The sequence below is a fragment of the Opisthocomus hoazin genome, chromosome 3 (genome assembly GCF_030867145.1).
Source record: "Opisthocomus hoazin isolate bOpiHoa1 chromosome 3, bOpiHoa1.hap1, whole genome shotgun sequence".
Lineage (NCBI taxonomy): Eukaryota > Metazoa > Chordata > Aves > Opisthocomiformes > Opisthocomidae > Opisthocomus > Opisthocomus hoazin.
Window position 1 is genome coordinate 87,906,019 of NC_134416.1, and position 25,067 is coordinate 87,931,085.

Here is a 25,067-nt window from a genome sequence, read left to right on the forward strand (position 1 = left end):
GATTGTATGTGCATTGCCTGAACATTCTGAGGGGTTACAATCTGCTTAGTATCTGAAGGCTTATCAGAATCACTGACGTAAAAAAATTATCTGTGCCATCTGGTGATTCTTGACTGTGTCGCAGACACTTAATACTTGTTTAAAGGTCAGTTTCTTCCCAGATAATTTCTAAGTCATCTTAGTAAACTGGGGAGCTGCATGGACAGGTAGAATTTTCTCTCTGCAAGGGCATGGATAGCATTGCCCTGAGGGGGGGATGTGAGTTTTGTGAGTCAGATGTGATAGCCATGATCTCCTTCCTGGCCCTTTCCTTCCAGGATAACCCGGAGGCATGGACTGAGTTAGAAATGTGCAGGGGTAGGTAGGAAAGGTCTGAAGTTGATTTGCTCTACTTTGGTTATCAAAATAATTCCTCTTTCTTTTCTGTTAAACCACTGGCCTCTAGTCCCATAAACAGACTTTAAGCTGTGATGTGCAGGAGATATATCTGTGTTTATAAAGTGTCCAGTGTTGGAGATGCCATCCACAAATGAGGCTTCTGGTCATAATGGCTTTCAGAGAATTGAAAAGAACAGAAATAACATGGTCAGTAGTCTGTGAGGGACGTTGTTTTCTTTCTGTGAGGGACCTTTTCTTCCATGCTGTCTAGCTTTGCATCAGCATTATTAATTCCCGTAGCATTACCTTATAAAACAGCTCTTGGATCATTGTTAGTGCTCATCAATTGGATTTAGACATCTATGAGTGCCTCTGTGTACAATGCTTTTTTCAGCAAGTTTCCTGCTTTGATGTAAAAATGAATAGATTCCAGACAGGAAGGAAATTAGTCATCCTAAGTATGTATGAGTTTTATGGTTTGTTTTCTAACCCACTGAAACAAGTGATTTCAGATTAGGGTCTGCAGGTTGTTCAAGTCTCTATAGCCACCACTGAAAGATCAGCAGTTTCTATAAATATGTAGCCTCAGTTGTCACTGCTTTAAATGTCTGCCACAACTGTAATTATTTTCCACTTTTTCTTTGTGATGACAGTTTGGACCCCGGAAGGAAAAATAAAAAGGTGAGAGTGCAACTGAATGAAAAAGCAGATACTCAGGAGGCTTATTTTTTGTGGGAAAGTGCAGAGCACCGCATTGCATTTCAACAGAGGAAGGGAAAAGGTTTGAAGGACTGAATGCACTACCACAGCCACCTGTCTCAGACATTCCCACTTTTTATACAGATAGCACTTATCTGCTTTACCCCAGTAAGCAAAATAACCCTTTTTTTGAACTTAGAAACTTTCTACAGTAAGTCAAATCAGAGCCACAGATGATTGGTTTCTATTACCTTTGTGACAGGTTAAGCAAGTTCAAACAAAGAATATATATAGTGGACCTCATTTTACATTCCAGGACTACCAATGCCATATGGAAAAAGTGACAGATAAGGCAACTGCAAATAAATACTTTTCTGTTTCAAGTGCTGAATGCATTTCTAATTATAGTGGAGGAAAAGAAGGTTATCAGGAGTAGTCAGCATGGATTCACCAAGGGGAAATCATGCCTGACCAATCTGATAGCTTTCTGCGATGGCATGACTGGCTGGGTAGATGAGGGGAGAGCAGTGGATGTTGTCTACCTCTACTTCAGCAAGGCTTTTGACACTGTCTCCCGTAACATCCTCCTAGGGAAGCTGAGGAAGTGTGGGCTAGATGAGTGGTCAGTGAGGTGGATTGAGAACTGGCTGAATGGCAGAACTCGGAGGGTTGTCATCAGCGGCGCTGAATCTAGTTGGAGGCTGGTAACAAGTGGTGTCCCCCAGGGCTCAGTACTGGGCCCAGTCTTGTTTAACTTTTTCATCAACGACCTGGATGAAGAGTTAGAATGTACCCTCAGCAAGTTTGCTGATGACACCAAACTGGGAGAAGTGGTAGATACACCAGAAGGCTGTGCTGCCATTCAGAGTGACCTGGACAAGCTGGAAAGCTGGGCAGAGAGGAACCTGATGAGGTTCAACGAGGGCAAGTGCAGGGTCCTGCACCTGGGGAGGAACAATCCCATGCACCAGTAGAGGCTCAGGGTGGACCTGCTGGAGAGCAGCTCTGTGGAGACGGACCTGGGAGTGCTGGTGGATGACAGGCTGACCATGAGCCAGCAGTGTGCCCTGGCTGCCAAGAAGGCTAATGGGATCCTGGGATGCATTAAGAGGAGTGTGGTCAGTAGGTTGTGGGGGGTTCTCCTTCCCCTCTACACTGCCCTAGTGAGGCCTCATCTGGAGTACTGTGTCCAGTTCTGGGCTCCCCAGTTCAAGAAAGATGAAGAGCTACTGGAGAGAGTCCAGCAGAGGGCTACGAGGATGATGAGGGGACTGGAACATCTCTCCTATGAGGAGAGGCTGAGGGAGCTGGGCTTGTTCAGCCTGAAGAAGAGAAGGCTGCGAGGGGACCTAATAAATGCTTATAAATATCTGAAGGGTGGGTGTCAGGAGGATGGGGCCAAACTCTTTTCAGTTGTGCCCAGCAACAGGACAAGGGGCAATGGGCACAAACTGAAGCATAGGAAGTTCCGTCTGAACATGAGGAAGAACTTCTTCCCTCTGAGGGTGACGGAGCACTGGCACAGGCTGCCGAGGGAGGTTGTGAAGTCTCCTTCTCTGGAGATGTTCAAACCCCGCCTGGACAAGGTCCTGTGCAGCCTACTGTAGGTGACTCTGCTTCGGCAGGGGGGTTGGACTAGATGATCCACAGAGGTCCCTTCCAACCCCTAACATTCTGTGATTCTGTGTTTGTATACTACCAGGATATAATTTCTTGCAGCAGTATAGAAAAGGCTGAATCGGGGAAAGGGGGGGAGAAAAAAAAAAGAGATAAATGAGAGGATGGTGGTAAAGACATGGAAAAGAATGGAAAGAAAAATTACTTCTCTGTATACAAATCATCTGTCCCTGAATGGAAGAAATCTGGATTGTCCACTTCTGTAATAAGACATACTTCAGAGGACAGAACACTGAAAAACATGACCCATAGCTATGGACGTATGTAAGCGGCTAGTTTTACTCCCAGTATGCAGTTTGGCATGTATGAAACATCGTATTGAAATGTGAGTACCTGATCTTAGTCTGAGATCCTTTAAAAGCGACCCAGCCTCAGCCACATCCAGCAGCAGGGAGGGTGCAGTCGGAGGAGAGGGAGGACTCCCTATGCCGCACAGGGAGCAGTGCACGTTTCATTCATCAGAGGGGAATGATGCACACTTTTGTCTTTAAGTCCCCAAGCTTCTGATGGCTATTCTGTCTACATCTGCATGAATTTCATGCCTTTTCTTTTATATCAGCTCTAACCAAATGCCAGGCTGTGACAGGGTTAAACGTTCCTTCCCGTTCTCTTTGGGGACATACTGGTGCAGGCTACACAATATAAGCAGATAGGAGTAATGCGGAAAAAAATGCAGAAGTTTGCATCACTGGCACCAGCAGGATCTCTGCCGTTTACTTCAGTGGGAACAGAATCTGCCTCAAAATGAGGGAAATTTGTGAGTGGAGACAACTGTCCAGACTGCTGAGCTATCTGTATGAAACACGAATACTGTGAAAAAAACCCACATTGTTCTTCAAAAACCTGAAATCTTCCCATTCTGCTCCAATTTTTTTGTTAATATTCTTTTGATGGAAAACAGAACCATCAAACCAAATTTTGTCAGCTCTTTGGCAGATCTAAGTTTGTATTAAAAACTTGCTTGATTCCAGAAATATGATCTCCACATGGAGCATCTCTCTGCAAGACTGGGAACTGTGTTTTCTGGTCTTTTATGCTCCCAGGCATTGCAGATACTGAAAGACCTTTTTTTTTCTGCCACGAATTTGCATAAGGTATTTGTCTTGTCCTTCTCTTTTTGTATGTCTAATTGTACAAAGTGATCAGTATGGAAGACACATCACTAGGCCTTACTGCGTGCATTATTAAAGTGTTAATTTTTAAATAAGATACCAAATTAACTGTGAGCAATTTTTATAAAGGGAAGCATGAGACTGCCATATCTTACATCACTCTATATAAAAAATATATTTTAAATGGAGGTCATTCAAGTAAATAGTCAGTCAAACCTTCTGGAAAAAATAGGTCTACGTTTTTGCAATATTTTCTTGCTGTTAACCGTGTGCTTCTCATTTTTATTCCCTGGATTAAAAATTGCCCCATAAATGGGTATTTTATAATATGCTTAATTTCCTTTTATTAAATTGATAAATGCAGCAGCAGAGGACACATTTACAGTATGAAGAGAATTTAAGGTTATTGCATTTTATAATTTTTATATTGTTCAGAGAAGAGATTTGTCATTTGTGGAATGACATCCACGCCATCATTTCAAAGTATATTTAGTTGTTCTTTTGATAGGATAAAGGTCACTTTCTGTAGACCAGGAAGGCATCACTCTATTAAACTACTTTGCCTACATGCAAATTTTGTCATTTTTACCTCATTAACTATTTGTCACAGAGTAAAAAAATCTATATATTCATGAAGGGGCAGCTAGCAGCCTGATGGAGCCGGAACTAATATTTTGCAACTCTAATGATTTTTTGCATCCTTAATTAGATAGCATAAGGTTGATATGATTAGGTCAGGATGTAGTGTTTTTCATTAAAATACATTTTAGAAGCTGTATTCATAATCTGCCCTTGCAATTAAATAATGAGCCTATGAGTTTAATATTATTGACCCAATTGTTACCCAAGGAAAAGTATATCTTTAATAAATTTGTGCCGTAGGACCTTCATTAGCAACAAAACAAATTATATTTCCAGATACACAGATTACACGGCCACAATCGCATTTATGTAGCAACTTCGAAGGCTGTGGGGAGAAAGCCACCAACTAGCCCCGTACCATACAGAAACGCACTTGATTATTTTGGAAGTCATTTACAATGCCTTTGATGAGGAAAGATGCAAAGAAGTAAAAATGCCACCTACAGAGGCAATCCGAAGCATTTGTAGGAGGAAACGTGCAGGAATAGCGTTCTGGGCACCCTCTGCTAGGGGGAAGCCTGGTTCCCTGTTCCTCAACCTGTTACAAAATATGGAGGCAGAGCTAAATGTTTACTGATCTTTTATGGGAGATGGGCACGTGTTAAACGCACATCAAATTCCAGAATTAAGAATATCAGGACCAGTAGAAAACAGGAGTACATTAACTTGCCATTGATAATGGCTGATCAGTGATGAAGTCAGGACTCTGGATTCTAGCCAAGCCTTTTTCTTTTTGGTAGATGTGACAAAAGTGACAATGTCTTGCTGTCCTCACTGGGTAATCAGTTTCCCAAACTCAAATAGTAGTTCGGAGCCAAGGTATGAAGTGTATTTTTTCTTTTGCCCAAATAAACAAGAGTTTAAAAAAAAAGGGGGAGGGGGGAAGAAAAAAGAGGAAAGTATTTCTACAAGAATAGGTTCTGACCGGGGATGGTTTTATGAGTGGGATCTGTTCTGGCTGTCAGTTGTTAGGTGCTCAGAGCCCAGTGCATCTCTTTGCTCAGGTTTAAAGCCTCTGAACGATTTATCAGTTGAGTTGCTATAATCCAGGGTAAAAAGGAAAAACAAATCTGGCCCTCAGTGATTTATCCCTCAAGGTACCACCACTGCTTGCAGGGCAACTTTTTACATAATAATACTAATGATGAGAAAAGTTGTACAAGCAACTAAGCTGAAACAACACTGTTAGTATACCAAGCATAGACCCAAAAGCTTTGCACATAGAGAGGGTTTCTGAAAAAAAAAATGCAAACTCTATAGGCAAAAAGATAATGTGAAACTTACACTTGAAATAAAGCCTGATGCACTGCAAAATTATTTTAATGAGACTAGGACTAATTTTCTAATTCTAAAATGATATTATAGCAAACCATAAAAAATTACCCGGCAGTAGTTTTTTGAAAGGAAAATATATTTGTAATTATCTTGAACACACAAGATTACTTCAGGGCCTATTATCGACACAATTTTTGGTACCACTTTACACTAATTTGCATTTATTACTCTCAGGCCAACTATTAATATGTTAATAAATAAGTCATTAATACTTGTTATTTAATTGCAATCTATTTATTCCTGTTCAATAATGCATTAATTACTTGTGAATAGTTGAGGGCAAAATCCTGCCCTTGCTAGTGGAATCAGCAGTGTCGAGAGAAGAAACCAACGCTGGATATGTCACCTTTACGAGAGCTAGCAGAGACCAAGTCATTTAACCTGTTTAGCACGAGGAGGTTAACTTCTCATCTTGTCCTGAAGGAAGCTTCATGAGCCTCCAGGTAGCCTGTGCTGCAGCAAAGCTGCTTGGCCACAGATGGGGTCTGCTGAAGGCAGGCAGTACCACACCTGAGATCACTGTAATTTGTGGTTAGCCCCGCTTCTTGTGGTCCTGGGCTTGCTCTTGTGCTGGAGTTTGGACCCTGCTTGCAAAGAAGGATGGATGATGGATACGGAGAAGCAAGGGCAAAGACTGAAGTCCTCTGAGAGCTGGCGCTACACCAGGGGTAATGCAGCCCATAGCACGTAGTGAGACATGGTTATAAGCACATCACTTTCTTGCAATTGGATATTGGAAACAGAAAAAGGAGGATCCCCTACCTAACCCCAACCCAAAATCACAGATTCAAGTTCTTCGGTTCCCCTTGTATAAGTAGACCATAGTGTAGATCAAAAAAGGCTAAAGAAAATACCAACAGCATAATTGGTGTATTTTTTGTTTGAACGTTTAGCACTACCCCGATTGTGATTTCTTACCTCTTTTTGGAGAAGGATGACATGTAGATCTGGATGACGAGACCAGGCCAGATTTTGAACAAGAATGTCAGCCTGTCTCTGTGGATCTAATACATCTGATCATCTTAAATTTGATCTCTCTGAAGTTGCAGGGTGAATTTTTCCCATGAACACAAACAGAAATTTGCCTTGGCCTTTCAGGAATCTCCATTTCCAAAAGACAGGTGGAAACTTGCAGCGGTATTTTGGGGTAAAAAAAAAGTTAAAGAAAAAAAGATTGAGGAAATGATATGGAAGGGGTAATATCATGATGCAGAATTGTGGGGTCCTGAAGGAAAAGTCAGCAAAGAACAAGCTGGTTGTAGGAGAAAAGAATGGAAAGTGGTTCAGGAATTGCTGCAGAAGACACAACCGTGCCAAGGAAAATGGAAAGAAATTGAAAGAAATGCCAGGTAAGAGAAGTCGATGGGAAAAAATAGCTATACAGTCATGCTACTTTTGCTTCCCCTGAAAGAATCCTCCTCTTCTCAAACTGCTGATTTAGATATCACTAGTTTGCAGATGGAGAAATGAACACATGTTGAGAAAGCAAAAGATTAGAAAGTGTAAACTTCCTTTTAATTTGTCCATTGTTCTGCTTGCAAACTCTTTCTGACTACGAGTTATGCCTTAAACATATAAGTTCTACCTCATGTAATTTGTATTATATCTTTAAAAAATAACAAAAGCCTGAGATCACTCAAGCTGCAGTAGAAGATACAGTCATAAAATTTTGATTTGTGGTTGCTTTTCCCTAAATTAGTTTCAGTGATCTTTTATAAGCTTAGCATTTGGAGAGTTCACTTTCAGGTTTCTTCTTCTAAACCTGAACCCATGCTATGAAAAATTCCGAAGCTGCTCGCTGGAGCTCTCAGTACAATGTCTCCAACAATTTAGATTCTATCAAGAATCAAAATGAAGTTTTCTGTAAGAGTAGCATAGGAGACTGGAAAACAGTAGCAGAATGGACTTCTAAGCATGTCCAGAAAAATTAGCAGTACTATGGAATTTAGTTCCTTAAGCGCCAGTACAAATAAATCACTGTGTTTATCTGGGGTAAAGCACAGTTGTTTTAATCAGTACAAGTAAGCCACCCTGCTAGTCCAAGAAAATTCAGCTCAGCATGTTGAGATGAGAAGACCGAGCAATAAGAAATAATCACCTATCTGCTACAGGTATCATAGAAGGAAAACCTTGCCCCCTTTGTAGTCAACAGCAAAACTTGCTCTGGCTTCATTATGGCCAGAATTTCCATCTGTCTGTGTAAGCAAAGGAGAAAGGAGGAAATAGGGCCATGTCTCACTGAACTTCTACATGATCTGCATATATAAGGTCAGATTCTCATCTGGGATAAATTATTGAAGGCAGAGTCTGTATTATTTTGAAGATTAAATCGAGATTGAAAGTCATGAGATGAGCAGGGGGAAGGCTCTGCCCGGTAATGGGATGTTAGAGAAAATAGGGCAAAATGTAAGGTCAGAAAAGAGTGTAGCATTCCGTCGCCTCTCAGATTTAAAACAAAATGATTTCTGTATGAAATGACAAGGCCTTGAACTGTGTAGGATCAAATTGGCCAGATGGTTCTGAAACACTTCGCTTGCTGTTCTTTTAGAGTATTTGCTCCACAGGGAGTGGTGGGCAAAAAGAAGAAAAGGGGGAAATGCGGATGGTCAGAAGCACCTGGTATAGCCAGCTATGCTGACCATACCCAGGCATGCTGTTAAATCTCACAACAGATGATTAGCAATTTGTCACAAAGTGTGTATGTGCGAGCTATGGAAAACAAGGTAATGCAGCCTAGGTAAAGCAAAAGCTTCTTTTGCCTGAGTGGATAGGTCTAACAGGTGGAATCTTTTAAACAGATGTGCATACAAAGAGAAGCCTTGTAATAAATTACAACAATGGTAGAAAAGATATAATAAACAAGTAAACTAATGAAAACAGCATTAGAAATTGAGCCAGTAGAGTAGCACTGCCTAGGACTTTTTTGATTCCGTGTTGCATCCCATCTTAAAGGAGAAAAAAAAGCATGAAAAATGGATAAAAAACCCAAACAGCTACGTAAACTTCTCTGAATATGAAAGTTGCATGACAATAAGTTAATATAATAAAAAAAGATAACAAGAAAGGCAAGCTATGCAGAGGCTAGTATAATGAGCTAATTAGAGCATTTTTTTTGGTTGCCATGTGACATCTCATACGATAAGACTATAAATTGAAAACAAAATGATTCAGTCAAACTCCATGGAATCAAGGAGATGGTAAACACAATCTTGTTTTTAAAAAACATATATTTTGTTTCCCTTTTCAACCAGACCTGATTTATTCAAGTCTCCTTTGCTATCCCCACTATATGCACAATATAGTATTGCCAGAGTGAATGGTAACAAATCATTCTAATCTGATAATCAATACATGAATTATATAAAGGCGTTAGTGCAGATGGACAAAATTAATTGTCTGCTGGCAACCTTCTGATTACTATACTGGCAGAAAGGTGTTAGTTTCGGTAACACTTCCACAGATATCCAAACTGTTTTGTCAGAGAGGCTGGACAGTGATGCAGGAGGAGTACAATAAACTGTAATTTTTGTAGTAATTCATGGGAAGCTTCAATGACATGTGCTAATGGCACTTGATTGCCCTCAAGATGTTTTCACAACAGAACTCTACAAGTGCCACATCAAGGTTTGCTCAAGTCAAATAGTTTTTTCTCCTTGCATCTAGACTATTTGTGACCACTGGCAAACTTTTGAAAACACAAGGTGGTTTGCAGCACTCCATTGGGGTGATTCTGTCATCAGCTGGCTGGTGCAGATCGGTGCACTAATGAAAAGCAAACTCTTTGGGTTTTTTGTCATTTCTGTGCAAGCAATCCATTTCATTTCTCCTCAGTGGCAGGGCATGTTATGCATCTCATCCCATATAATCTGATTTACATTACAATTTGATTCATACACAGCCTTTCCACAGAGATTAATTAGCAGCAGGTTTGAAGTTTGAAAGTGAAAATATGATAATTAGTTTTCTTGGAATGTTAACATTTCAACACTTCAGGTTCTCTCCATCTTTGTCTTCAATGAAGCTGCAGTAAATGAGTACTATTTCTCTTCTAAATCAGACTCTGTTGAGGTTTGAAACACAGACATTTTCGTCAAGCTGGATAATTTCCACAGAAAATTTACTAGCTCATGAAATATTGCAGGGGTAATTCATACAATGACTCCCTCCTCCCCTTGGTAGGTTGAAGTATGATGTGAGTAGTTCTGAAAATCCCCAGGACAGTCACTTATTTAACAACGGTGATTCCTATTCTTTGTAACAAAAATCGGCTGACTCTTCATTTTTGCACAGAACAGAATTAGCCAATAGGTCTGTCATATGGTTGCTGGGTAGTGCTGTAAACAAGGTTAATGTTAACACCTTTGACTCCATGCACTCATTTGTTATGCTGGAGTAAATAATACAGGTAATTCTTTGGTGCGTACAACACCTCGAAGTCCAGTAACATAGCAGGAGTCTGAAAAGAATTAGAAATTTATCTGGATAAGGACAACATTCAAAGTTACAATAGTGAGTAAAAATGTTATATGAAATATCAGCAATGATGATTTAAAGACATAATGTAATTGCTAACAGATGGGGCTTAAGAAGAAACTCACATTATGGAAAAGTTATTGTGGTGTTGTCCATTACGGGTGGGTGTAGCTGTTTAAAAGCTAGTATTTGCTTAATTACTTGTGGTTTATCCTCCTTGCTGTTGTACAGCTTTCCTTTTTACTATGCTATGATTTTTACAATCTTAGCCTTCTGTAACACACTCATCGTCTGCTTAGATCTTTGCCTTCAGTCATCCTCTGAGCTTGGGCAGGGTACAGTCAATGCCCATTGATCTCATCAGGTAAGGGGTAATTGCAATGCTGCTACCAATGTAACATCTAAATCACCATGTGGTTGTGAGCTTGCATATGCAATTGCATGAAGGTGAAGTTCATGTGCCAATTATGTTTGTAATTGCAAGCATGTTTTTGCAGATCAGGGTCTTAATATCTTCCTTTGGAGGACATGGCTTTACTGCCACTGTATGATTGTCTCACAAAAGTCTGCTAACAAAGAGTGAATTACTATAGATGCAAATGTGTTGGACAATACTTGAGCTATGTTATAAAACTGAAGCCTCAAGTGGTTTGCTTTCTAGTAACGACTTAAATATTCTGGGATTGAATGATATTTTCTTCTTTAAATGTAAAATTCCCCACGCTGAAAGCAAAGACTACTGAAGACACCCGCTCATAGCAGAGCAAAATCTCCTTGCCCACTGAATCGGTCTGGAGGGATATAGCAAGCACTGAACAAGGTCTGGCTCTATATAAGAACAGCCGTGGGAGACTCAATGGGAAGGCTGAGGTCTTGCCACTCTGGGTCTGTCTACGCAGTGAGTTTAGCAAAGATGCACACTTGTTCTCAAGCCCAAACAGGTCCGTCCTTTCTGCTGTCTTAACCTGAGCTCAGAAAGTGAAGTAAACTTTGTGCCTGAGCCTACAGATGAGCTTTGGTGTGGGCAGGATGCACCTAGTTCATAGGACTCAGCAAGGACACTTGTCCTTCCTGGTGTAGAGATGCCAAAGACTGTGGCCTCAGAGTGGGCTACAAACCCCAATTCTGGCATAAGATTTTAAATACTTACCCTGTAAAGCTGTATAGAAACAGGGGCTGAGTTAGATTTCTGGTGCTGACGCCTGATATCTCTGTCCAAAGCTTATTTGCTGGAGTTTTATAAAGGAGTCACGATTTTCACCCCGACATGTTTGTCAGGACAGAAATGCACTCTTACATGCTTCCCATCTACATAATTTTTTCTATCTTAGCGATAATCAGGGTGTCTAAAACAACAATAATTTCCTAAGTCTATCTGAAACTTGGCACAAGTGTCTCTGAGGCTGGCCAGTGAGACTATGTTGTTGCACAGAGCCTTGTTTTCTCCTGATCGACAAAGGAGGAGAGGAAGCCATGCCCCAGGGAGGTGAGGTTGTAAGAAATTTCTGCCAACAACAAAAAAGAGAAGGAGGCAAATTGACTGTTTTATTAGGAACATGATCTGTAGTGTTTTTCATCTGGAGAGGGGATCGTTGCATGCTGATGAATATGGGTATCAAATCTCAAGAGTGCTAAAATGCCCCTGAGCGAGTATGTTCCTTCAGCTCTCCTTCAGCAGCTCATGCTATCCCAGCCACTGACCTGTGAAATGTGGTCGTGTCCTCTGCATTTTAACTCTATTTTGAAAGCTGTTCTTTTCATCCTGCAAAATATAACCCTAAATAGTTAAATGGGAGTTGCACTTGCAAGGATTTGTGTATTAATATTAATGGAAAATCTGACAGGTCAAGCGGCTGGAGTGGGCTAATCATGCCATTCAGGTGACATGTAAGTACAGCAGGTTTTATGGATTGATTTCTTCAAAACTTACTCGGTTTTGTCTGAAACAGAATGGACTTTTGAAAATCAACATTTCTGAAATAAAATCTTGCCATTTTGGAAAGGGTATAGAGAAATGTTCAAGAGAAAAGGCACCCAGCTGCTAACTTTGGCATGCTCTGCTGAAGATGGAGCCAAACTGAGCCTCACAACACCTTGATCCTAGAGGCACCGTTCAGACGATCTGCTTCCCACATGAATCCTAGGGCCTTCTCTCCTGCTTGCTTTGAGCACCTCTCACTGTGCCTAATCTAAAGTTTTGTGATTATCTTGACAGATTTTCTGAGGTGTTCGTCCCCCTCCACTGACTGGATGCAGGGACTTCTTTACACTTCAGGCTCCCTGATTATTGCCCTAAATGTGCATCATTTGTCCAGACTAAAACTTTTATTGCTACCATCAGGCACTAGAACAGAATTCCTATGTCCTCAAAATGAGAGAGGAAAAGGGAAAGGGCAAAGCTAGGCATCACTTTGGGGAGCTGAGCTCCCCTCAAGCCGTTCCCAGTCTGCAGCAGTGGGAGCAGCCTGTCTGATTTTGCAGGGCATTTCTCTGTCCAGAGTAACCACGAAGGTTTATTTAAAAACAGGAAAATTGCACCTGGTCATTTAAAATATCTCAGAAGGTTTTATTGTTCTTGTCAGATGAACGACCATTGAAATTGGCACATTGACCATAACAGGAGTATTTCTTCAATGAATCAGTCTTTTTGCATAGAAAATTATCCCAGCAGAACACTCTGAGTAACGCTAGCCTGCAGGCTTGAAGCTTAAGTTCAGTCACAGCATAAAAACCTCCTCAGCCTTGTTTTCTTTTGCAGCTGAGATTACCCATTTAGAACTTGTAGTTTAGACTTTTCCCAGATAAACCCCCTTTTGTATTAATGGGTCTTGCCTGAGAGAGCAAGCTTGCTAACTGGATCCTTACTTCACTAGCTCATAAAGAAGGATGCTTATTTTAGCTTTATTGAACACATTTGGGCTTTGCACTTGCATTTAACAACGGGGAAATAACACAGCAAAGGCAGAAAGCTGGTTTCTGTCTCTTTCAGAGTCAGTATAGGTGGAGAAAAAAGCATACTTGATAGTGTCTTGTTAAGCTTTTTTAGGATAGCTCTACTCTTTCCCTTGATTAGTTCCTCTTTGCTGAAGTCTGATGGGCTTCAAATAAACTGAAAGCTTGTGAACCTGGGAACTTCAGCCCTCCTGCTGCTAAGGAAAGGTTTATAGACTAGTTCCTTTCATTATCACTTTATAAATGGCATTGTTTGAAGCAGTGTGTATTGCAGCTTGAATAACAACTTGGAGGATATTAGTTAATTTTCTGTTTGAGAGCTAGTGTGTTTTCAAGTGGTTTTTGGGGGGGGTTCAGGTAACTGTTAGTATTTGAGATAGATGGGAAATCTTTTGTCGACAAATTTTATCCCACCTCATGCTCAAGTCTGGGCAACGTCCGCTGCATGTATACAGACCTTCAGGGCTACAGATATGCGCTGAGTACCTTTGGCTCTGTAGGTAGGTGTGGCGCTGGTATAACTTCTGGAGAGCCCTGCTCAATTCATCAGGTCCTTCCACAGGATGAGAGCCAGAACCTCCTCTGGCTGCAGCCCAGAATGTGCAGCAGACCTTTGTGGATTGCTCTTCCCTTCAAACAGCAGTGCCAGGGTTGGAGCAGCATATTCACATACAGCCTGGTACAGCCTCAATGCCCTCCTCTGTGGGGTGACCCTGTGCTGCTTGGTATCAGCAGTGTCCCCTGTTTCAGAATATCTGAGACTATGGTGTCCGCAACACCCAATTGCTTGTTCCAGTAACAGAGAAGGTCTTTTGCAATGGGAAAAAGGTCCTGAGTGCCTGACTTTAAAAGTTTCTGCTTAAAAGCACTGCTCTTTCTGCCATAGCCCTTTCATTCCTTTTTTTCTTCCAAACCGAATTTGATGCAGGTTCCTGCAGAATCTGTTCGTTCTCCGGGTCTGGATCTCCTTTCTTGGTACCATGGCTTCCTTGTTCTTGCTTGGCTGTTTCTGCTGTTTCTTACTCCAGCTATGTGACAAGTACCTAGGGACCAGGGCCGCCTTTTTGTTCTGTACGTGAAGAAATGCGTCCTGATCTTCGTGGTGACGCCAGCTCAGTATGGGTGTGCAGAGGAGGATTGGAGAAGCATTATTCAAAAAAAATAGACATGTAATCAAATAGCTGAAGGAGGATGAGCACCCTCTGCGGTACAGGTATGTGGTAGTGCTCATCAGCATAGTGCTGTGAGCATTTGTGGTGGCTTCAAACTGACCAGACATCCTGCCAGTAACTCAGAGCGTGCTTCAGCCTGCATGGGGAGAGCAGAAGACTATCACAAAGCTTCCTAGCAGGTTGAAATGGCCACTTGTCATCACGAAGGTCCTTAGCTGTATTGGGCCAGAGGCCGAGGTGTTGTGGCTCTGTGTGCAGCATGCTTCGTGGCCGGGGAGCCCTGTGCCGTGGAGGATCTTGCAAAGCATCTCAAGGCACACAGTTGGATGTTGATAGAATAACTAAAAGAAAAGGAGGCCCAGCAACAGCAAAGTATTCAAAATATTTTCTTGTTCAGTTTTTACAAGTAGAAGTATAAACACATGTGCGCGAGTGAGAACGATATGACAGCCGATTATGACTGTTTTGGAGTCTTTACCCTCAATTTCCTCTTGCCACATTTACACTTTGAAATGCATACATGTGGACCAAGATTCTTGTTGCTCATGTATACATCCAGCCAGAGGATCTATAATCAGCATTTAAATATTACAGGAGCAGTTTTTACATTGATTGCAGTGTTTCATTAATGCTAATTTATTTGTATGTGATGGTAAATACTTGAAATCAACCCTTCGGGTAACTTCCAAATGTGTGTTTTCTGACGAAAACTGAAGGAAAACAGAACAGGCTTTTGGGAGAACAGAGAGGGAGGGGAAAAACCAACAACAATGGCAAACAGCAGACAAAAAGCCTCAAAACCAAATGACAATAACGGCATCTTTGTGTAAATATTACATTCTTGTGTAAATATAACATTTTTCTGCAGTGTTTACAGTCCAAACGCTGGGGCATTGGAGAGGGTGAGCGATCAGAAGTGAGGCAAAACTACCTTCCTTATTATTTACTGAAAACGTCTGTTAGTTTTTACTTCATTGTCCAAGCTGAATGCAAAACACCATGAAAATAAGCAAGTCAGACTTACCAGAAAAAAAATCCCTTTACTTTCGCACTGGTGATGGTGCAAGTCATTGTCTCTGTTATAAATGTCGGGTCTGACTCTCATTTATGCTGTTCTGGCATCTTGTCAGTGCTGGAGCATGGGTGTAATGATGTGCCAGAGCTGCGTGAAAAGGCCTGAGTGTACAAAGAGAAAGGAATTTATGGTTTTTGAACCTGACAATGCCCTTTAAGCTAACCATAGAGGAACTCTGCTTGTTCTGCCATATATTGCGTCGTCTCTGGCCACTAAGGGTTACTGTGGTCATTTGTTGAATGTGTAATAGGATTTAGAGACAGATTAAGCTAAATATTTTGGCTTTAAAAGTTTGTTTTGTTTTATTTTTCTTTATTTCCATGGAACAAGCCTCTTTTCTCCCTGCACAAAGAAGGTTGTACAGTTTAAACAAAACCTAATGGAAATTCTTGAATGAGGCAAAGATGCTCCAGTTCAAATACATTCATTCTGTTTTCATGGTGATGTGGCATCGTCCTGACTAGAGTTTGTTGTTTCTTTTTCTGGTTGATGTGTAGCCAGGCAAAGATTCTGACTTAAAAGCTTAGGATTCAGACTCCCAGCCGAGGATTTTTTGAGAATCATTATCACTGCAAAAGGAGATGCTTTATGAACAGACAAAAGAAAAATAAACAAACAAAGAAATCCCAGGGTTTTTTCATGTTTTCAACCGCATGACATTTTGTTTTTCATATCTATATTAAGCATGTGGAGTTGAAAGTTACCATAGATCAGAGGCTTTTTCTTATTTCCTGCAGGACTCCAATACTGTATTTTCTCTTTTTCATAAGGGAGTAAAAGTTGTTTCAGACAGTGCACAAACAACCATTTTCATAAACCCCTAAATTCAGTGTAATAATGATTCAGTCAACTAGAATATGTTTTAAATGGATTACTAAAGCAAGTTTACTATCACACTAATCCGATTCTAATGTATTTTTTCAACTGGAAGTCTGGGCTGAATTTTGCTCACTTGAAAACTTCGCTGTAGCTGGGGGAAAGAGAAAAGGGATACTGCTTGTTTCTAAAGATCTTGTACACACACATAATTTGCTTGTGCCAGGAAGCTGAACCCTCTGCTCCAGGAATCATAGAATAGCTGGTGTTGCAAGGGAAATTTAAAGGGCATCTAGTCCAACCCCCCTGCAGTGAGCAGGGACATCTTCAGCTAGACCAGGTTGCTCAGACTCCCGTCCAACCTGACCTTGAATGTTTCCAAGGATGTGGCATCTACCAGCTCTCTGGGCAAATTTTTCCAGTGTTTCTCCACCCTTATCATTGTAAAAAATTTCTTCCTCATAAACAGTCTAAATCTGCCCTCTTTTACTTTAGAAGCATTGCCCTTTGTCATACTTCTACAGGTCCTACTAAAAAGTTTGTCCCCGTCTTTCTTATAGACCTCCTTCAGGTACTGGAAGGCTGCTATAAGGTCTCCCTGGAGCCTTCTCTTCTGCAGGCTGAACAACTACAACTCTCTCAGCCTTTCCTCATAGCAGAGGTGCTCCAGCCCTCTGATCATTTTTGTGGCCCTCCTCTGGACCTGCTCCAACAGGTCCATGTCTTTCCTGTGCTGAGGGCTCCAGAGCTGGATGCAGGACTCCAGGTGAGGTCTCACCAGAGTGGAGTAGAGGGGCAGAATGACGTCCCTCAAAGTGCAGGCCATGCTGCTTTTGATGCAGTTCAGGATACAGTTGGCCTTCTGGGCTGTGAGCGCACATCGCTGGCTTGTGCCCAGCTTTTCATCCACCAGTATCTCCAAGTCCTTCTCGGCAGGGCAGTTCTCAATGCCTTCATCTCCCAACCTGTATTGATACTGGGTGTTGCCCCGATCCATGTGCAAGACCTTGAGCTTGGCTCAACCTTGAGGTTGACCTTGTTCAACCTCATGACATTCATACAGGGCCACTTCTTGAGTTTGTCCAGGTCCCTTTAGATGGCATCCTGTCCCGCAGGCGTGTCGGCTGCACCACTGAGCTTGGTGTCGTTTGCAAACTTGCTGAGGGTGCACTTGATCCCACCATGTCATTGATGAAGACATTTAACAGTACTGGTACCAATGCAGACCCCTGAGGGACACCACTTGTCACCAGTCTCCATCTGGACATTTAGCCATTGACCACTACCCTCTGGATGCAGCCATCCAACCAATTCCTCGTTCAATGAACAGTCCACCCACCAAATCCATATCTCTCCAGTTTAGAGAGAAGGATGTTGTGGGGGACCATGTTAAAGGCCTTACAGAAGTTCATATAGATGACATCCATAGCTCTTCCCTTGTCCACTGATGTAGTCACTCCACCATAGAGGGTCACTAGGTTGGTCAGGCAAGACTTGCCCTTGGTGAAGTCATGCTGGCTGTCTCGAATCACCTCCCTGTCCTTCAGGTACCTTAGCATAGCTTCTAAGAGGATCTGTTCCATGATCTTTGCAGGCACAGAGGTGAGGTGGACAGGTCGGTAGTTCCCACAGTCCTCCTTTTTGAAAAGAGGCACAATGTTTCCCTTTTTCCAGTCACCAGGGACTTCACCTGACTGCCATGACTTTTCAGATAACTTTGCCGTTGCCCGCAGTACTTTTTCTGATCCTTTCGGTGCAAGGTTATCAGGAGAGGCCCGAGGCAGTTATTTTTGTGGCCAGACTGGCACAGTGCTGTAACCTGTTCCTGTTACATGGTTTGTCGCATCAGACATGATTCCCGTATCTGCTGTTACCTCTGGAAGGCGTTTTCATCTCGCGCACAGGCCAGGGATTTGTTGCATTTTGACTGAAACAATCATAGAAAATACAAACCAGAACCATATCACTGCACTGCATTATTCAAATGAGAGGTCAAATTACCCCCACTGATGTAAGCAGGGTTGCCAAGGTCTAAATGAAGACACAGCTTGGCCAAAGGTCTGTTTCTAATGTGAGGTTTGAGACCTGGTAGGTCTTGCGTCTAATATCAAACAGCTGCAAGACAGTACCAACTCCATTGGAAAACACGCATACATTTCTAAAAAAACCCTCCCCAAACAAAAACATAAAACCCAACAATCCTGAATCTTAATATATTATTTAAGCCTTGCCAGCATGAAACTGAAAGTATAATTGCTCATTGTTGCCGGCTATTTTAGTTTGAGTTCCCTGTATGAGATTATTTAGGTGTATTAAAGCATGCTGAGATATTTCAGTATAATGTTTATGCTGCTTCTCCCCCCACTCCCACGCACACCCCCAGACCCCTCAAGGGCCTTAACAAAAGTGTGAGCTCAATTCTTGTATCATTTGCACCCCTGTAGATCTGTGGCAGTTTCTCCTCATTTGCATTTGCTAAGAGTAAGCAAGCTCAAGATGTGAATGTGGTGTACTGTTAGCATGAGCAAAAAGATAGCTCATTTATTAGTCCTTGGTTTCATTTTGCAGTGCAGCTTTTGGTATCCTAAGATTGCATGAGAAGACACTGTTATAACTATAATCACTCAGGAACCCAATTACAGACATACATAATAAATATGAATACATTGCTCAGAAATTGTTAATGGTCAACAAAGTATTCTTTTTCTGAATTACTGCCAACTTTCAAAACTGCATGTGTCATCTTATCACGTACTGTACATTAAGTGTTGGTCATGTAAGTCAGATCTGCCCTACGGGTATTTTAAATTGCAAACATAACTTTTTGGAAACTCTATTGTAGTGTTTTTTATTTGGCTTGGTTTCGAAATCAACATAGTTTGTTCATACCAGTTCAATTGCTTTTCCTTTATTCTTTGTCACTTCTAAATCCTTTACCTGAACAAGAAACAAAGATCAAGTTATTTGTTAGATAGCTGAGCATCTAATGCTCTCTAAACTCTGTATAAAATCTGTAGTAAATTAAAGGCGTGCCCTTTTTCTTTTTTTATATGTAATTAGTATAGGAGTGAAACTTAATACAGCTTGCAAGTTAGCCATGAAAGAAACGTGATCTTTTTTCCATCAGGTATCGGCAATAATAAACTTAGAACATTTAAGATAATAATAATAATAATCTAAAAATATTTGAGTTTGTACACCTTTCGTCTGCTGCACAGCTGTAGTTTTGTAGTTCAGTTGATACCCTCCTGCTATATAACATAGATCTTAGTTTGGATGTAGTCCCTTGTGCAACAACTTGGAGGTTTTCACCCATTGTAAGTCTTCCCTCCTGCCTGAGACTGACTGACTGTGCTGTGCTGTAACAGTGCTCAGTGCCTATTTCAGTCTTTTCTTTCTTCCCACATAGCGTCTGACTCTATAAGTAGCCACTCTAAATTCCCAAATCACGAACAGGAGTGTGAGGACATGAGGCAGAGTGGTGCAACAGAACCGAATCATGTTGCTTTTCCCAAGGACGCTATTTGTTCAGGGACTTTTGAGAACATTTTTCTTATGTCACCTGTCTGAGTACTACAAGCAGAAGATCTTGATGTGCAGATGAAAGCTTTGAACACAGACAGAATTATCTCTGAAAGTTATGCGTAGACAAATGGATCATCAGAGAGTCATGTATTACATGCAGAATATATTTGTGAGGTACAGGCAAGCAGCAAGGAAAGCACGAAGAAGCTGATTTTGTAGAAAAGAGAACTGCATCTGCTTGAAGCATAGAAGATTAAAGTAGTACTTCCAGCCTTTCTATTTTAATAAATTATTGTATATATAAATCCATTTGTGCTGGCCAAGTTGGAGAGGGCTTTTATTTCACAAATACTAGTGCTATTCCAGGAAATGGAAACGGGATTGTGGAATCGATTATTAAACATCACACTTTAGGTTTTAAGATGGCTCAAATTCCAAGGGACCAAACACAATCTAACTCTGTGAGGCAAATTACCATTTTGTTGAAATGGCTTCTGCCAGACAGGACGCTATAGCACTGGGCTGCTTTAAACTACATCCAGAATAACAAATCTTGTCATCAGTCCATCTCCACAGCATGTCAAAGTCAAGATTTCTTTGCAGCTCAGGTAAAATGGGATGCTCCTACCACAGAAACAGGGTGGTTTCTGCTCTGGGTCCCTGTCTGCTTTGCTTGTGCCTGGAGCTGGGCCTGCTCCAAGAAGGCAAACAGTCTGGGAAGACAGAGCAGTGCTTTTGATGGGTGATTGCTTACTAACACAGCCTGAGCTTTAATTTTTAACATTAACAAGAAATGCAAGGTACAGTCAGCTGGAAACTGATTAAATAAGAGGAGGAGCCAAGCAAGGTTGCTGATCCTTAGTATGACTGAACAATGACTCATAAATATCATTTCCCCAGCTTAATATCCAGCAAGGATCCCAAAATACTTTTTCTTAATAATTTTTCTCAAAATATGTTCTAACTTGAGAAAAAAATGAAGCATCCCCGTTCTCTGTGTGTTAAGACTTTTGAAGTCTTTTGGTAGCCTTTTGGTAGTGTTGCCGTAAAACCAAGCCATCAAAACGTGCTTGAAATTGCAGCTGAGTGTTTTCTGATCTTCTTTGAATGGGGTTTACCCACCCCCATAAGACATATAACAAGAAAAGGAACCAGCAGAGATCTCAGAACGGTACAGAGTGTCCTGGTTGGAAACTCACACTTTTACACGTACCAGAAAACTGGGGCAGTCTGTTGAATCAATTTTACGCAAGCAGTACACAGAAACCAGCTTTTGATCCATGAAAAGTATCAGCTGCTTGATAGCTGTATCTACTTCTTTCAAGCATCTACTTGAAAAGTATCACTTGCCCCTTCTCTTCCTGAATATTAAATTGATATGGCCTATGTTTTTCTATGCTGAGCATTCTGTTGATTGATATGTTGTTCTACTAATTTGTGGAAATGTTCTGGTTACAGTTAAATAACATATAATGTGTAGACATGATTCATTCCTGTGCTGCTGTCACTTATTCTAATTTTACTAGTCAAGGAAGCTACACCAGCACAAAAGTGACAAAGTTGCAGTGAATAAAGCACACATGCAAAAAACATAATGGTTTCTAATGAGATATGAAATTACTTTGATGTATATCTAAACTACTATAGAGTGTACATTTTTCATTAAAATTAAAAATTTATTTAATGTGATACAAATCCAGATGTAAGAGACATAAAATTTACTTAGACCAAATACTAAAAAGACATTAGATCCGTATTTTTAAAGATCTGTTGTTATTTTACTAATACTTTTCTCAAAGTTTGCCATTTTGAAATGAAAATTCTCAGTTACAAGTGCTATTTTCTGTAGTCTCCCACATTTTTGAAAGGAAACTTCTCAGTTACAAGTGCTTTTTGTTGTATTCTCCTACATAGCATAAGTTGAATCAACTTGCATTTACTCAGGTCAAAATAATTTTCAGCGTTCATCTTTTCTATGTCTTCACTACTTAACAAAAATCTAGTATAAAATAGCAATATCTCCCATTAGTTCACGGAGTGGAGAAGAAACCTGTCATCTGTTAAGCTATCAAATTTGAAGCAAAATCACTAGGGAGTAAACAGTACTCTTCCCTTCCAGTATCCGCCGTCTGATGCAATGAGGATGGTGCACGGACATACTGCTTACATTCCTTACGCCACTTGTGGAAGGAGTCACTGTCCAAACAGAGCAACAGATAGACACTGGCATAAAACTTTGCTAAAATTTAGGCTTCCAGTTTTGTTCCTTTTGCCAACCTAACATCCCGCAGTTGTGTGTCTTTGCTCTTGTAGTCTGCTACACAGACTGAGTTGCCTTTTAATAGATGAAGTCTAGGCAAAATCATTTCTTTGGGTTTCTTTCCCACACTTTACCATTTATAGTTAGTGATACACTTCTTGTGGTAACGTATGAGTGAAATATAAGGTGCTTTCACACAAGGAGGAGATACTGCTTCGCCCTCGGTCAGTGACTGAGGGCTCAAGTGATGCCAGTTGTGCTCTCCTGATCTGTGTGTTTCCTGGGGCTCTCTTTTCCTGGCCCGTGTGTGACTAGTCATCAGTGCTCCCAAGGGATTTCATCTGGCCTACAGCCTGACTCCTGTAAGCTCCAGAATGACACCCACAAGTGAGGGCTAACATGGAAAAGTTGCCTGGGCAGCATCAACGTTGTCTCAACTGCCCTCTTTTCAACGGCAGTTTTGGGCTGTTCAAAGTTATTCCTGCAGGCTGGTGCTGTGGGGAGTATCTGTGCAATGCATCTTGTTGTAGAGCTCATGTTGCTTGTTCTCAGGCTAACAGGGCAGATGTGTGCAGCAAACCCTCTGCTTCCCGGAGCTCAATCTCCTCTTTTATGTTGGGTCAAAGGTTCAACCACATGCCTTGGGAGGGAAGACACTATACAGTCCTTCTCTGCAGGTGGGAGAGCGGCATTGTTCTCCTACCAGAAAACATGGTCACCAAGTTTGAAATAATGGCAGAAAAATGGCAGTGACTGTTTCTGAAGCTTATTAAGACACTATGTTCAGGCAACATACATTTTATTATAACTGGATCTTACTATGAGTAATATTTCCTAATTAACCACAGGGATGCATGAGCTTTGCAGACTGAAAGACTGAGGATAGGAAATGTCCCAGGTCTGTTTTTAATCAAATTTATGTTGCTGTGAATTGCTTGCTTTTGAAAAAGGTTTTGGGGGTAGCTAGTCTTAGCAATTACCCAGGGGGCATGAAGATACTCCCAGTTACATCCTTGTAACGTCTCTTGAGCAGTACCTGTGTTTCTTAGGAAAGAATTCTTTCTACAGATTTGGAACATGCTTTTGAGTGGAGGTGGGAATGGTGGATGATGTCATTGTCTCTATCCTACTTATATGTATTCTAAGGCTTTTCAAGCTCACCAGGGACTGTCTTTCCAGTACACGTAGACCCTGGTGGGTCATGAATCTAGAAACTGAACTTTTGCATGCAGATGAGGATGGTTTGGTAATAATGAAAACCTTCAGCTCTTAAAAAAAATTTTTTCTGAAAAAAATGGAAAATACTTGTTTTTTTGTGTTGATCAGGCCAGAGGCTGTCTGTGTAGGTACAGACACACACTTCTGAAGAACTGGGGATCTGTCAGCATATGCTCTGTGTTACAAATGTGGCAGGAATAGCTGTATAGACAAATACAGGGCAAAGCTGTGTGCTGATACAGATGAAAATATCAAGTAGGGAAAAAGAAAATGGAGTGTGGCTACCAAATTTAGTCTGGGTCAGACCAGGGCTATGTGTCAATGAACCTCATAGTCCAACATAGGATTAAAAAGGGCAGCATTTAGCAGAGCTAATGCACGAGGGGATGTGACCGGAGCACACATTTTAGCATTTTTCTTTTTCATGGATAGTCTATGTAAATAAATTGTTACTTCTAGAAGAAGTATAATGTTTTTCTGGCTTGTGGCTATTCCACAGCCGGGGATATGCCAGTCATATATGAAAATTAGGGAGTGTCTACTTCAAATGCAATTACAGTAACCAAAAACTCTTAAAAGTTGTGCTGTATTTTTTCAGTGTTAAAAATAAAACCCACCGCTGTATGTATTAGTGTACTTCATTGTTAGGATAATAATGAAGAAAGATTTTTTTATGTTAACTGTAAGGTACGTGCATGTTTGTGTAGATGTGAATACTACATCCACACAGAAAACAAACAGTTCTAAAGAGACCATAGAAATTGGTAACCTTGACCAAAAATCAAGGTTTCCAAGACAAATTTGTTACTAAATTGATGGGATATTGAAGTGTCTGGCAGGATCGGGTCTTGTTTGTACCTGAATTGTGGGACAGAACTGTCTTTTTGTTCCACGTGTAAGTGCTCATGGCACTTCTCACAAGACAGGTCTCAGTCCACAGCCCTGACGTGGATACTACTACTACTACTGCAGTATTCAGCGCAGGAGGCTTGCTGCTTTGGCCCATGCAACCATTACCATTACTGTAGGAAGCTTCATGCTATGCTCTGAGAGGGATGCAAAGCAGACAGCACAGAAGTCTTGATTGGCACAGACATCCTGCAAGGGTCCATGCCACAACTTTTGGGTTGTCACTTCCTTCCTCTCAAAAAAAAAACAAAAAAAGCAATGAGTTTTTTCCTTGCTCACTTGTGTTTGAGGGTGAGTTAGTGATCCAAGTGCACTTTTGTGATCCTGTCTTGGAGTCACTGATTGAACCACAAGTCCAAGTCTCTATGCTTATGTGGCTGTGCCAATGCACCAGTGTTGTGAGGAGCTCTATGTAGTGGGCACCTGCTGAGCCAAAGATTTGAGATGAATAGCACCCATATTGATTTGCTTATAATGGAGTGGAAAAGAAAAATGTCCAGGTTTTGTTGCAGGTATTTTCATGGGGTATTAAATTGGTGGATTAGTTGCAAACAGCAGTACTGATAAAGTCTCCTGTCCATCTTGATGGTTGGGCCTTTCTATTAAAATGACACATAAATAACCTATTATGTCCCCCACCCATGGAAATTCAAATGCACCTGTCAACTTGATAAAGCACTTGCCTGGAGGGAAGCATTGTTTACATTTTCACTCCATTCTTCAGAAAAAGTGAGATTCTAATTATTTTTCCCACTGTAAATTAATGCTGACTATGATGGTTAGCATATCTCTGTATTGTTATATCTATGCAAAAGTTAAATAAT

General features: G+C 41.1%; 1 protein-coding gene across 1 annotated transcript in view; it reads left to right on the plus strand.

The window, feature by feature from the left end:
• LOC142360939 (uncharacterized) overlaps positions 1-25,067 on the plus strand; it is a 107,351-nt gene that overhangs the window by 60,286 nt on the left and 21,998 nt on the right. The gene's annotated exons all lie outside the window — the stretch shown is intronic.